Source organism: Macrotis lagotis, chromosome X, assembly GCF_037893015.1.
Source record: "Macrotis lagotis isolate mMagLag1 chromosome X, bilby.v1.9.chrom.fasta, whole genome shotgun sequence".
Lineage (NCBI taxonomy): Eukaryota > Metazoa > Chordata > Mammalia > Peramelemorphia > Peramelidae > Macrotis > Macrotis lagotis.
In genome coordinates, this window is record NC_133666.1 from 600937962 (window position 1) to 600952863 (window position 14902).

Below are 14902 nucleotides of genomic sequence, written 5' to 3' on the forward strand. Positions count from 1 at the left end.
CTCCCATTCTCATACATCCTCTCTCTCTCTCTCTCTCTCTCTCTCTCTCTCTCTCTCTATCTATCTTTTGTGACCAAATGTTCAGATTTTCTCTGGACCAGAGACAGCAGCTCAACCCCATGGAGAGAGTTCAGATGGGTGGATAATTTATATAAACAATGTAATAAAATCAGACCTCCCAGTAAGGATTGTTTTCTTTCTTTTCCCACTGTTGATCATAAAGGCTCCCTTAGGAAGGGGTAAGTTTCATAAGAAGTCATATATAGACTGTGAACTTCTGTTTTTAGGCTACTAAAAGACTCCACTGGAAAGACAGGAAGTCTGTTGCCTCAGCGCCAGCATGGGGTAAGGGCATGGTGAGGTCTGGGGCTAGGAAAAGGATATTTTTGGAACTAGAAATGAAACTCAAGAGATGAGTTACACATGAGACACATCTATGGAGACTCCATTCTCATTAACCCTGCATGTGTTATGATGCCAAAAGATTGTGTGGTATTAAGAAAAGTTGGCAAAGGAGTGAGCTCTGTTTTTGTCATGTGCTAGCTAAGTGACTTTGGAGAAAGTAATTTCACCATCCTGGGACTCAGTATCTTCATCTTTTAAATTAAGTTGTTGAAGTAGCTAGTCTCTAAGGCTCATTATGTCTTTATCATTCTGTATTCCTTTAACAACTTAACCCACTAAATCTCATTTTAATGATAATGTTCTATAGGATCATAGATTAGTAGTTGAAAGCCTATTCCTTCATTTTACAGATGAAGAAACTAAGACCCTAAAAAATTAAATGACTTGTCCGAAATCACACTGCTACTAAGGGACAGAGGTTCAATTTTAACTGAGGTTCTCTGAACTTCTCTGAAGTCATAGGATCTTCAAATCTCAGTTTTGACCCTTGAATTTGGGCAAATTACTTAACCTCTCTGCATCTCAGTTTCTTCATCCATTAAATAAGAGTGCTTGACACTACTGTTCTAAGGTCCCTTCCAGTTTTGGTTCTATGGTCATATTTCTAATAAAATTGGTTTCATGGTTACAATTCTTTCCTACTCTGATATTCTAGTTTCTAAAACTCTTTCTCAATTCTTACATTCAATATTCTGTGAAAGACCATCTGGAGTAATGAACTTAGAATCAGAAATGTTTGCTTTTGAATCCTACCTCTGATAAATTATAAACTGTCTCTTTGGGCAAGTCACTTAATTTCTCTGAACCTCAATTTCTTTATCTGTAAAATAGGGATGATATAGCTTCTCTCAAAGAATTTTCTCAAAAAAATAGTAAATATAAATGACTCTGCAAACATCAAAACATTACATAAATGTTATTACTTTGTTTTATTTTAGATCTATTTTATATTTTTAAATTTCTTCTAGTCCTAAAATTCTATGTCCTGTGTTCAAATATACTTTCTAGCTCAAATATTCTGTTTCAAGATTCCTTACAGTTCTAACATTCCATATTATTATATACATATATATTTATATTATGATATATGTATATAAAATCTCCTCTCCTACCCTTCCTTACCCTGTGTGCTCTTCTTCCTCCATGGGTCATAGCTGAGTCTGAGTCTTTGTAGCTACACTGAAAAGAAGGGGATATTGTGGGTTGGAAATTGAAGGGTCAAACAATGTGAAGGATGAAACTTAGGATGTTGTCATTCTTAGGATAAAGTGATACAGGACACAGTTAGTACATAAGTTTAAGAAGAAAGAACAAAATCAAAGGGGACACTGGAATAATGGCACATGAGAAATAAAATATTTTTTATCCTGGTAATGAACCATAGCCCACCATGCTTGAGAGATCCATATCTTTCCTACTTGCTATTGTGAAGCAGATCAAGAGCTTATGTAGACCCAGAGTCCCTCAGGTAGGAAGAATGAGGGCTGTGGGGGAAGAGAGCAGGGGGTCCTTTGGGAGTTATTCTGTTCAACTGTGGGAAAAAGAATTTAAATTTAAACATCTAAACTGTGTTCTTTAAATGCATGTATTTTCCTCTTTAGCCCATCAACTAAAGGTTTTGGGGACTGCTTGGTTGTGAATATCCAATCCTTGCATTGTTCTTTTTTTAAACACAGTATCATTCCTTTCTTATTTCCTTATATTGTTATAAGTCAATATCTGTTCAATAAATTTGAATAACTAGCATTTGTATGGCATTTTAAGAAAAGTTGAAACTAGAGCAGAGAGTTAGTTCTCTGAAAAGCAGATCTTTCTTTCCCTATCACTCTCAGGGAGGATATCCAATGTATTTCTGCTGGGGTAGCAATGACAATATTGGTCCCTGGCTTTCATTAATGAAAGTAAAGTCAGGTACCTAGATAGCAATGCCTTCAACAACTTAAATATTTATTATGTGCCTATTGTGTACAATATAACATAACTAATCAATCTGACTAATTTGACAAGTCTTTTGGCACTCAGGGTTAAACAATGGATTGAATTACCAAATAGACATCTAACAGTGAATTCAGAATTTTCAGGTCATGTTAATGATTGAAATGGATTGGCCATTTAACAGACCAATCCATTTTTAATTTATCACTTGTCTTTATCAAGGCCAAAGAAATGGAAATGACTGTCATAAAGGTTAATCAGGCAGAACATGCCCAAATGACTTGTGATTAAAGCATATCTTGTAGTGGACATAGTACAGATTTACTATCAAAAATTTACATAGCATTGGACAAATCATTTAATTTTTATCAGTTTGCTCATCTGTCCAGTGGGGGCATTAATATTCACATTTTCTACTTCACAAGGTTCTGGAGAAGATCATCTATTTTATTGAAGGCTTTGCCATTGTGGAATTCTATAAGAATGAAATCTGTTTTTTTCTGTCATTATCATTTTCATTGCAATTATTATCATTATTGCTGCTATATTTGTTGCTCTTTCTGTTTCTGTTGTTGTTGATGATGGTGTTAACCATTAGTAGAAATAAAGTGATTTCCAGAATTCATGGCTTCTCTATTATTCAGTCTTTTTTCATATAGGATACATTTTGCTGAGTTCTACAGATTCAAGTTTCAGCTCCTAACACAGCTGCCTTGTACCTTATCTCCTCTAAAGTTAAAAAGAACTTAAAAAAAATAAAGTTTTGGTTGTTCATTGTAAACATAGGTGCTAGCATTTCTCATTTTCTCTGTATCAAGTGCTGTTAAAATGGGTGAACCATTGACAGCAATCTATGAAAGAAAGATTTAAGAAGCAAAGGAGAAGGGTGCCTTTGGACTGAGAAGAACACATTTCTCATTAAAAAAAGATGAAAGCATTCATTGACTATTGGTCAGTTAATTTTTATTTGATTCCTATCAATATTTTAGAAATATTGTTATAATGATGGTTTGTGAGCATGTAGAAAGGGAAGTAATTGTTACAGTTATCAGCATAGGATCATCATGGTAATTAGTGGGTTAACACCAATTTAGGGCATAGTTCTTCAGGGATCCTTCCTTGGTCCTATGCATCGCAACATTCCCATCAGTAACTCAGATAAAAATGCTTATTATGTTTGTCCACGATAGGATAACTTACCCACTCAGAGAAAGTTGTAAGATGCAGAAAGTTCTTGACAAGCAAGGTGTTCTTTATCTGGGTTCTATGGAACTCCTCAGGGTCCATGGACTTGTAAAAGAAGAAATTACATATCTATTTCAATATGATTTTGTGTTTTCTTCTATGTGTTAAAAATTGAAGGGTCCCATAGGCTTCCATAGACTATCAATGGAGTCCATGGCACAAAAAATCTTAATATTCTCTGAGCTAGACATTGGGATAAATCTAACAAGATGGGACTTAATATGGACAAGTGTAACAACAGCAATACCTTACTCCCAGGCTTGGTTCAAGGATAAAAGGAGTTAATAATTTTAAAGGACTTTGAAAACATTAACGTGCTATATTTAATTCCACCTCTATTAGTACAGATTTTTATATTTGGATTTAAAAAATACTACAAGTATAAAATGAAGGACATGTCTAGATATAAATTCATCTGTTTTAGATTTGGGGATTTTAGTGGACTTCAGACTTGAAATGAGCCAACAGCATAATATGGCAGTCCTCTATTAAAAATAAAATAACAAATATGATCATATGCTGAATTAAGATTTGATGATGGTAGTCTGATCTGATCAGATTGCATCTGGAATATTTTGTTCATTTCTGGCTGCAGGGCATGTACAGCATCAAGGGAAGGCAGCCAGAATCCTAAAGATCTTTGAAATCATGTCAAGGGATGAACCTTTGAAGAATCCAGAGACATTTCTATCAAGAAGGAAAACTTATGGGAAACTTGAGAATTGGCTCCAAACATTGAAGGGCTGTCATGTGGAATAAGGATTACATTGCTATTTTGGTTCCAAAGAGTGCATTTGAGAACAATGAATGCACATCTCAGAGAAGAAAATTTAGTTATAAGGAAAACTTTCCTAATCATTTGAGTGATCTAAGAGTGGACTGTCTTAGAGGAAGGCAATTCTCTCTCACCTAGACTTCTATTGAAAGCTAGAACAGTGTGGGGAGGTTTCTTTTATTTTTAAGTATAGTTTGTACTAGATGGTCTCTGAGATCCTCCCCATCTCTAAGATTCTGTGATTCTATAATTTTGTTCCTAAGGTCAGATGTAGAAGACAATTTTTGTTGTTGTTCAGTCATTTTTTCAATCATGTCTGGCTCTTCATGACCCCATTTGGAAGATATTGAGGAGGTTTGCCATTTCCTTCTCCAGCTCATTTTACAGATGAGGAACTAAGGCAAACAGGGTTAATGATTTGCCCAAGGTCACATAGCTAGTAAATATCTGTGCCCAGTTTTGAATTCAGGCACTCTCTTTCCTGCATCACCTAATTGCCCCAGAAAACATTACATTTTGATTTAATATATATGAAGGAAAGACTTTAACAATTAGAGTTAGAGAAAGGAGAATGGGCTGTCTTGAAAAAAAGTGAGAGAGAAAATTGAGAGAAACTTTTGATTGAAAATTACATGACAACTTTGTTGTAGTTGTGATGGGGATTCTTGTTCCGATATGGGTGTGACTAGGTGACTTCCAAGGTCATATACAACTTTGAGATTCTGAGATTCTGAGACCACATCCTTTGAATTCACTTTAGAGTTTTCTTCTTCCTGACAGAAAATCAGCAGAGTTGGAACTCTTATCCAGATCACCTAAGTCCAAAACAATTTCTTATTTCATTCAATCAGCTCTTAAGCTTTATAATTTCTGATACCATCTTATCTCAAACCTGAATCGTTATCTCCACTGTCACTCATAATCATCCTAATTCAGACCCTTATCAGAATTACAATAGCCTTCTAACTGTTATATTCCTAAAGTAGAGGAGTAACGGTATCATTCCCCTCCTCTAGAAGCATCAGTGGGTTTTTTTGCCCATTGGATAATATCTACACTCCTTTGTTTGATATTTAAAGCTCTTCATAGTTTGGCTGCAGGATATCTTTCTAAGCTAATTCTGCATCACTCCCGTTCATGAATCCTGCATTCAAATCTGACCAGTCAACTTGATGTTTCCTGAACACAATATTGCATCTTCTACCTATGCATTTATTTGCACTTTTTCTGTAGACATCACTCCATTTCTTATCTCTTTGCATTTTCATTTGCATTTGCTTTGCCTGTTCTCCAAGACTGAAATGCTCACCAGTTTTATTTCTTATTCTTAGAAATCCTGGCTTTCTTCAAGACTCAGATCAAATTCAAACTTCTGCAGAAGACTTCCCTTAATATTCCTAGAGGCTAATGCTTTACCCTCTAAGATTATCTTCAGCACAGTGACTGGCACATAATAGGCATTTAAAAATATTTTGTTCAGTCATTTCAGTCATATCTAGTCTCTGTGAACCCATTTGGAGTTTTCTTAGCAAAGATACTACTGGAGTGAATTGCCATTTCCTTCTTCTGCTCATATACAGAGGAGGACACAGAGGCAAACAAGTTTAAGTGACTTGCTTTGGATCATACAGCCAATGAAAGTCTGAGGTATGATTGAATCCAAGTCATCCATTCTCCAGGACCACACTCTCTACCTACTATGCCACCTAGCTAGTTGGTTATTCATTAAATATTTTATGCCAATTTACATTTGGCTTGCCTACAGATTGTAAGTTCCTTGAGGGCAAGAATTGCTTTTACTTTTCCTTTCCATAGGGATGGTATTTTCTACAGTTCTTACCACAGTAACTGAACTATAGTAGATGTTTAATGAATAACATTGATTGAATGAATAACTTGACTATAATATTTTCTGTCTTTTCCTCTACTTTTTGGGACTTCAGACTATTTTCACGTTTAGCTCAGTTGATACTATCTACAAGGCACCTTTCCTAATTTCATTCCCCCTACCTTCGAATCACTTTGAATTTATATCTTATAATTTTAAAAATGAATTATTCTGGAATATGTTATTCTACCACATCCTCTTATACAATACAAACTTCTTAGGGAATTCTTTATTTTCTTATCTGTCTTCCTTCATTCATTCCTTTGTTCCTTCCTTCCTTTGTTCCTTCGTTCCTTCATTCCTTATCTTCCTTCTTCATTTCTTTATTTCTTTTTTGTTTCTTTCCTTTTCTTTCTCCTCTTCCTCTCCTTCCTTCCCCTCCCTTTCTTCTCCTTTCTCTTCTTTTTCCTCACCCCTCCAGAATCTTATGATACTTTTTGAATTCAATGAAACTATAACACAATGTTTCACCACAAAGATATTTTAGTCCTTCAAATGTTATGACTCTTCTAAGTTATTTCCCATCAGTGGGATTCAGTTTCTTCATCTATAAAATGAGGTATGTAGATTAATGATGACACACAAGTTAGTTTTCTTCTCATTCTCCCCCCTTTTTGTTTATATGCATGTATATGCATACACACAAACACACCAGTTATGCATATATGTGAATTACATATGTATGGCTATCTCAGTGGATGCACCTATTTCAAAGTTCTCATTTAGAGTTAAAAGGAAGGTTTCAGCAAGTGCCATCCTACTCTAAGGCACTGGGAACACCTTAGGTATCTTTACAAATCACTTCAGCATTCCTCTATTTACTCTATTCACTTCTCTTGTATCTCTTCATAGAGAAGAAGCTTTCATGCTAATGGCGATAAAATAAATCCTCATGACCCTCGGTATTCTACAGAGGAAGCATTTTGTGCAGAGGGTTGGATTGGAAGTGATTGATTCAGTCTCTTGAATCTGTTTTGAAAGATAGAAATGCATCAGTGCCTGTCTAAGTACCACTCAGTCTTTGGAGGGCACCTGCTTTTCCTAGGAAGTGTTGGCAGACACCCTGCTTTGTCAAGAGAAATTCCTTCAATGTTTTCCACAATCACTTACCCATCATCAGCTTGGGACCTTCATAATCACAAAAGATAAATTCTACAATCATGTTAAGAAGTTCCAAGGGCTTAGGGAGCAAGCTACTTTGAGTTGCAAATGACCTTGCACAGGCAGCTGTAATCATTTTCCTCCTGAATCAGTTAAACCAGTTCCAGGATTTCAGGGTCCTGGAGGAACCAATGGCTTTCTCTGAGGAGTCAATGCCTCATGGATGCTGTATCAGAACAGAAATAGCTCAGAGAAAGATAGGAGTCCAAGAAACCTCATCCCTGCAATATCTGTTGTTTTTTTCAAATTTGAAATTCTGTGTGAACTTGTTCATTTTCCTTTGTGTAATCAACTCATCCACAACTTGTCTTCTGTGTCCTGAGGGTTCCCAGATAGGCTTCTGTTGGTCTGTGTCTGAATTATATGAAAGACCTGTGAGACTGGACCTTAGATTGTTACATTACCAGAGGTATCTGCTGCTGAGAAAAATGGGTCTGATGAGTTATAGCTGAGGGCTTGTTTGTGAGTCTGGCCCCATCAAGTCAGGATTAAGGATAGACAGGGCAGGACCCAACACACAATGGTGGACTCCAAAAAAGTAGACTTTAAAATAGGACTGTGAAATCATGTCTGCACATATGCACACAAGTGTGAACTATGCAAATATATGTGCACATGTGAGGCATGCACACACATTGGGTATAGAGATGTGAATACTTATGCATGTGTGTGTTTATGTAATGCACCACATGTACATACATGTAATCACATCACATGTGTGTGTTGTGTGCATATCCACATGTGTATGGATATGTACATATGTGTGTTTGTACCTATAGTTATATTAGCCACCAGGACTATAAAAGCAAAAATGAAATAATCTCATCCCACATATATTCTATATCTTGTACAAGTACTCATATACACAAAAGAAGTATATGCAATAGGCATACATTCCTCTCCTGACTGAAATCCTTTCTGGACTCTCTACCATCTTCATCCCCTCACCCCCACCTATTCCATCTTTCCTGATCATCCCTATTAGAATGTAAGCTCCTTGAGAGTAGGACCTGCCTTTTCCCTTATATTTGTTCTCCAAGTACTTACTAGAATGCCACATTCATAGTTAATGTTTAATAAATATTTGTTGACATAGAAGGGTTTTTTGTTTGTTTTGTGAAAGGGAAGAGCTTTCATGGGGAGGGGGGATCAGACAAGGTTTAATGTAGGATGTGTCAAATAAACTGAGTATCAAATGAAACCAGGGAATTTTAAAGAGGCAAGATTCATTGCTTGTCAAATTGAATTGGACAATAAAACATGAGAGACTCAGATTCCAAACCTTTCCTTGGGCATCCTTTGTTTTGTCTCAGTTGCTTGCTAATAACAAGGAAGCAGAGGAATAGTGCAAAGGACATGAAACCTGGAGTCAGAACACATGGGTTCAAATCCTATTTCTGTCACATGTTACCTGCTTGCTTATAGGTCAGTCACTCAATTTCACCAAGCTTCATTTATATCATCTGTGAAAGGGGAATTATATCTATTCTAATTCACTGAATTATTGAGAAGAAAATGAATATCTCAGTGTTTTAGAAGTTTATTATTATTATATTCACCACAATCAATTATTATTATTATTATAGTAGGGGCATAGGGGTATGGATGGTGTAGTGGTTTGTCAGACACTTACTAATTGTATGACCCCGGTCATATAACTTAACCCTGTCTGCCTCAGTTTCCTCAACTGTAAAATGATCTGGAAAAAGAAATGGCAAACCTCTCCAGTATCTTTGTCAAAAAATCCCCCAAAGGGGTCAAAAGGATCAGATGTACCTGAAAAATGAATAACAATTATTATAGTGAGAGTTATTTCTCTTGCTATGAGAAGGAAGTTCTTTCTTAAAGGAATATGAGAATTTCAAATGAGAAACAAGAATTCCAGGGAAAAACAGAACCTTTGATTCTTAACCCAAATCCAAAGTACAGAAATTCACTTTCTACTAGTGTGACTTGGTAACTCCAAAAAATATAGTTCTGGAATCATGTGGAAGAGAAGTTTTGGGAATGTGATTCAACATGCAGAAAAAGTTCAATATGATAGATACCCAACCCTGTATTTAGCAATGAGGGATGCTAGAGAAATACTCATGTCTTTGATTTTATGAGTGTAAATTCCAAAGAGGTGGAGGAAAAATTATAGATACAATGACCTCCAAAGATCTAAATTTCTAGAAGCTTTTCTAATGGTTGAAGAGATATGTGAAGCTCTCTAAAATGGAGTGTTGGTGGCACAAAAAGAAGAGTAAGATGGTTTTTTTAATGAAAAATTTAATTGTGGAAGACTTTAGGAAGGGAGAAGCCTTATCTTCAGATGTTTGAAAATATGTCACATAGAAGAGGGATTAATTTTGTTCTACATGGACTTAGGTGGCAGAATGGGTAAGAGCAAGGAAAGCAACATCCAAATCATAATTGCTATCAAAAAATATCATGACTAGGTGGAACCCTTGGGAAGTTTAGTTTCCTCTCACTGGAGGTATTCACAGAAGACCAGGTGATCATTTATTTAAGAAAAGATGGAGTGGAAGAAAAAAAGTGGTGGAGTGGAAGAATCTGGAAGACTGGACTTTGAAATCTGCCTCCGTTGTTTACAATTTGTATGATCCAAAAACAAGTCTCATTATTCCAGGGTCTCAGTTTTTCACATATAAAGATCAGAGTAAGTCTCTATAGCAACCTCTAATCTCCCTTCCTATTTTACATCTGAGTCTATGACCCTATGGAATTCTTATATTTGACCTTGTTATGGTTGTTGTTTGTTGTTTGTTCTTGAAGAAGACCATGACATCAGGGAGATGATGGCAAGGCAAGCAAAGAGTTGGATTTGAGTGAGGGGGACTGTGCTAAGTCACCAGCCTTACTGTCTCCTCTGGAGCCATCTGGATCCAGTGGACAGATATGAACCAGGGACAGCTAGAGAGGGATGACCCTGACTTGAGGCTTAAGTGAACTGGCCATGGTCACATAGCTTTTAGGTCTCAAATGACTGAGATTGAACTCAGGTCCACCTGACTTTAGGGAAAATCAGAACCTTTGATTCTTAATCCAAATCCAAAGTATAGAAGTTCACTTTCTACTAGCATGACTTGTGGCTCAAAAAATATATAGTTCTGGAATCATGTGGAAGAGAAGGTTTGGTAAATATGATTCATCATGCAGTAAAAGTTCAATATGATAGATACCCAACCCTGTACTATGCAATGAGCGATGCTAGAGAAATACTTGAGGCTTAAGTAGCACAGTTGGTTACAGAGCTAGTACTGGGTCCTTGAGTTCAAATCCAACCTCAGATACCTACTGTATAAACCTGGCCAAGGCATTTATTTGTGCTTGCCGCAGCTTCCTCAGCAGTAAAATGACCTGGGGAAGGAAATGGTAGTTCTTTTCAGTGTCTTTGCTAAGAAAACTCCAAATGCCATTGAAAAGAGTCAGGAATGCTTAAGGTCTCACAGGAAATACATTTCTAAGCAAATGTAATTTGTGTTAGGTTGTGATTTATCACAATATTTGTCTTAAGTAACTGTTAATGTATCTGTTACTCCTAAGATTGTGTGACATACCTTCCTCTCAGTTTTCTCATCTGGCAATGTATGTTGCTTCTTTCAGATTTGGCATTCTGTGTAAGCTTGTTCATTTTCCTTTGTGTAATCAACTCATCCACAGCTTGTCTTCTATATCCTTGGGGTTCCCAGATAGGCTTCTTTTCAAATAACTGAACCTAAATCAATGATTCCTAACTTTTGGATTGTAAGAATCTTTTCCAAGGTCAAAAAAAAGTTTCAAGGACCCTGTTGCCCCTCCACACCAACCTCCCAGAAGAGTACAATTGCTTTATCAATATAAGTTGATGGAAAAATATAGTATGACAAAAAAGTTAGCATGAATTTAATAATGATTTTAAATGAATTTACATTTTACTTATCACAAGCATCTTACATACATTTGGAAAAATAATAATAATATATGTGGTAGGCTGATAATAATTGCTAGCATTTATCCTTATAACAACTCTGGGAGATAGGCACTATTATTATCCTTATAAAATGTGGAAACTGAGGCAGAGTTATGTAATTTTCCTAGTGTCACAAATCAATAAGCATGTGAGGTTGTATTTGAATCTATATCTTTCTGATTCCAGGAACAATGCTCTATCCACTATGCTCCCTAATCACAGTTTTACTATCCTGACTAACAGAGGTATATTTGCTTATTTTTATTATTATTTTTTTTAAATAGTTAGGTGACACAGTGGCACAGTGGATAAAAGAGTAACTTGTCTTGGAAGGATCTGAATTTGAATCCATCCTCAGACACATTAAAAAAATTATTTGAGGCAATGGGGTTAAGTGACTTGTCTAAGGTCACACAGCTAGACAATTCTTAAGTGCCTGAGGTCAGATTTGAACTCAGGTCCTCCTGTTTTCTGGGCAGGTGCTCTATCCACTCTACCACCTATAGCTTCCCTATCCTCAGACATTTGCAAGAGGGTTGTGCTTGGACAAGTAATTCACTTAACTTTGTTCAACTTAGTTCAACAAATCACTACAGAATATTTGCCAAGAAAATCCTAAATGGAGTAATAGAGTTGATGTCAAGATAAATGACTCAAAAATTACTTTCTTTTTTGATTTTTTTTTACTTTATTTTTCTTAAGATTTTTCTTTTTTCGGAGGGGATATTGCTATGTTTACTTTCTTTTTTTCTTTGATATTTTAGTTTTTTCCAAATACATGTCATGAAAGTTTTAAGATATTCATCCATATGCACATATATTTTTAAGTTACAAAATTTCCTTCCACATTCCCTTCCCACCCCCTCTCCATAGCAGTGAACAGTCATATGAATATTATAAAATGCATTTGTGTTAAATATGTTTACAGATTAGTCCTTTTTGGCATGAGGAATTAGGATTAAGGGAAAGAAATGCATGAGATTTTTTTAAAGTGGGTGTAGATTCAGAATGAGTTTTTTGGTTTGTTTTATTTTAATTTGTTTTTCTTCCTCTGATTGGGGGATAGCATTGTCCATAGCCAGTCCAATGTGATTGTCCTAGCTCTCTGAACTGCTGAGAGGAGTTGCATCCATTAAGGTTCATCAGCTCACAATGTTGTTGATAATGTGCATATTGTTCTTTTGGCTTGTCTCCCTTCACTCAGCATCAGATCTGTAATTCATTCCATGCTTCTCTAGACTCTGACCATATATAGATTCTTATAGAACAATAATATTCCATAATATACATAAACATAACTTTTCAATCATTCCCCAATTGATGGACATTCCCTCAATTTCCAATTCTTTGCCACTACAAAAAAAAAGAGTGCTATGAATATTTTGGAGCATGTGGAACCTTGCCCATTTTTTTCTTATTTCTTCTGGATCTAGACCTAGAATTGAAATGTACCAAAGAGTATGATCAATTTTTTTCTCTTTGAGCATAGTTCCACATTGCTCTCCAGAATGGTTGGATCATTTCACAGTTCCACCATACATTAATGTCCCAATTCTCCCACAACCTCTCCAACATTGATCATTTTCCCTTTTTCTCATCTTAGTCAATCTGATACCCGAGAGCTGTTTTAATTTACATTTCTCTAATTAATAATGATTATGAGCATTTTTTCATATTATAATATATAACTTTAATTTCTTCATTTAAAAACTATCTCTTCACATCCTCTGGTCATCTATCAATTGGGGAATGACATAACTTTATAAATTGGATGTGATGCTCTATATATTTTAGAAGTGAGACCCAACTTTGAAGATTGTTTCCCAGCTTTTTGCTTTTCCTTTTAATTGTGGCAGCATTGATTTTCTTAGTGCAGAATATTTTTTAATTTAATAGAGTCAAACTCATTTATTTTGCAATTTATAATATATTCCATTTCTTGCTTGGTCATAAATTTGTTTCCTTTCCATAGATCTGATTGAATATTTCTTGGTCTCTCACTTTGTGTCTAAATTCTGTACCCATTTTGACTTTATTTTCATATAGAGTGAGTGATGTGGATCTATGCCTAGTTTTTGCCATACTATTTTCCAGTTTTCCCAACAATTTTTGTCAACTTACTAGTTCTTATCCCAGAAGCCAATATCTTTGTGTTTGTTGAAGAGAAGATTACTGTAGTCATTTACTACTATTTCTTTTGAACTTATTCTAATCTATTCATCCCTTACTCTATTTCTTAACCAGTAACAGGTAGTTTTGATGACTGCCACTTTGTAGTATAGTTTTAGTTCTGGTAGAGCTAGACCACCATCCTTTACATCTTTATCCATTGATTCCCTTGCTACTTTTTACCTTTTGTTCCTCCAGATGAATTTTGGTACTCATTTTTTAGCTCAGTAAAATAATTATTTGATATTTTGATTGGTATGGCACTGAATAAGTAATTTATTTTGGGTAGAATTGTCGTTTTAATTACATTAGCTCAACCTAACCATGAGCAATTGATATTTTTCCAATTATTTAGATCTGACTTTATTGGGGTGAGAAGTGTTTTGTAATTTTGTGCATAAAGTTTCTGGGTTTGCCTTGGGTGGTAGATTCCCAAGTATTTAATGTTGGCTACAGTTACTTTAATGGAAATTATTTTTCTATCTCTTGCTCTTCGACCTTGTTGATCATATGTATGTATGTATGTATATATATATGTATATATATATATGCATGATTTCTGTGAATTTGTTAATATTCTACTGCTTTACTGAATTTGTTAATTGCTTCAAGTAGTTTTGTTTAGATAGGCAGACACTTTAATGGGGGTGGTTTTTTGTTTACAAATGAACTTTTTAGGAGAATCAGACAATGCTGCCGGCATTAGATGCAATCCTGGGCCACAAGTCAGCACACTCCTTGGCAACAGGTCCTGTAATGGCTGAACCTTTCATCTCTCCTTTGTTGTTTACTATGACCCCTGCATTGTCCTCAAAATATAAGAACACACCATCTTTTCTCCAATATGACTTTCATTGCCGTATTACCATTGCTGGATGGACCTTCTGGAGTTCTGGTTTTCCCTTTTTGACTGTGGCCATTACCATGTCACCCACACCAGCTGCAGGTAGCCTGTTCAATCTTCCCTTAATCCCCTTCACAGAGATGATGTACAGGTTCTTGGCACCTGTATTATCAGCACAATTGATGACAGCTCCAACTGGGAGACCCAAGGAAATTTGGAACTTTGCTCCAGAAGACCCACCACGTCCTCGCTTAGACATCTTGGCTCCCGGAAACTCAAGTAGTTTTTAAGATGATTTTTCTTAGGTTCTCTAAGTATACCATCATATCATCTGCAAAGAGTGAAAGCTTTGCTTCCTCTAGCCAATTCTGATTACTTCAATTTCTTTTTCTTCTCTTATTGTTAAAGCTAATATTTCTATTACCATTTTGAATAGTAATGGAGATAATGAGCACCCTTATTTCACCTGGATCTTACTGGAAATTCTCCAAGTTCATTCCCATTACACATGATATTTGTTGATTT

At 35.7% G+C, this 14902-nt stretch overlaps 1 pseudogene; it reads right to left on the minus strand.

Moving 5' to 3' along the window:
• Positions 1 to 14163: 14163 nt before the first annotated feature.
• LOC141503358 (large ribosomal subunit protein uL14-like) lies at positions 14164 to 14645 on the minus strand (annotated as a pseudogene).
• Positions 14646 to 14902: the final 257 nt, after the last annotated feature.